Genomic DNA, 276 nt, shown 5'->3' with positions numbered 1-276 from the left:
AAGAAAACTCCTGGAAAATGTCCTTGTTTTTCTTAAAGAGTAGGAACCCTGTCAGGATTATGTGATGACGATTCTGCTCTGTTTGTAAGGGGCAGATACATTTGTTTTTATCATGTCTTTGTCATGAGCAGTCTGAGCCTGCACACTGACTTAACCTCAATAGTGGATTTAACATTGTGCAGTCTTAACAACATTTAATGCATTTGCATGTGAGCTTGCCCTATTTAAAGCATGCACATATGGATTACATTAAACATTTTTGTAAAAAAAAAAAAA

General features: G+C 35.1%; 1 protein-coding gene across 1 annotated transcript in view; it reads left to right on the top strand.

Annotated features, from left to right (window-relative positions):
- The window catches only part of usp48 (ubiquitin specific peptidase 48), an 18,310-nt gene that overhangs the window by 5,530 nt on the left and 12,504 nt on the right, over positions 1-276 (top strand). The window lies entirely within an intron of this gene.

This window comes from Morone saxatilis, unplaced genomic scaffold (genome assembly GCF_004916995.1).
Source record: "Morone saxatilis isolate NCDOM2014 unplaced genomic scaffold, NCSU_SB_2.0 Contig18, whole genome shotgun sequence".
NCBI lineage: Eukaryota > Metazoa > Chordata > Actinopteri > Moronidae > Morone > Morone saxatilis.
Note: the sequence above shows the minus strand (reverse complement) of the source record. Positions and strands in the feature narration are given on the sequence as shown.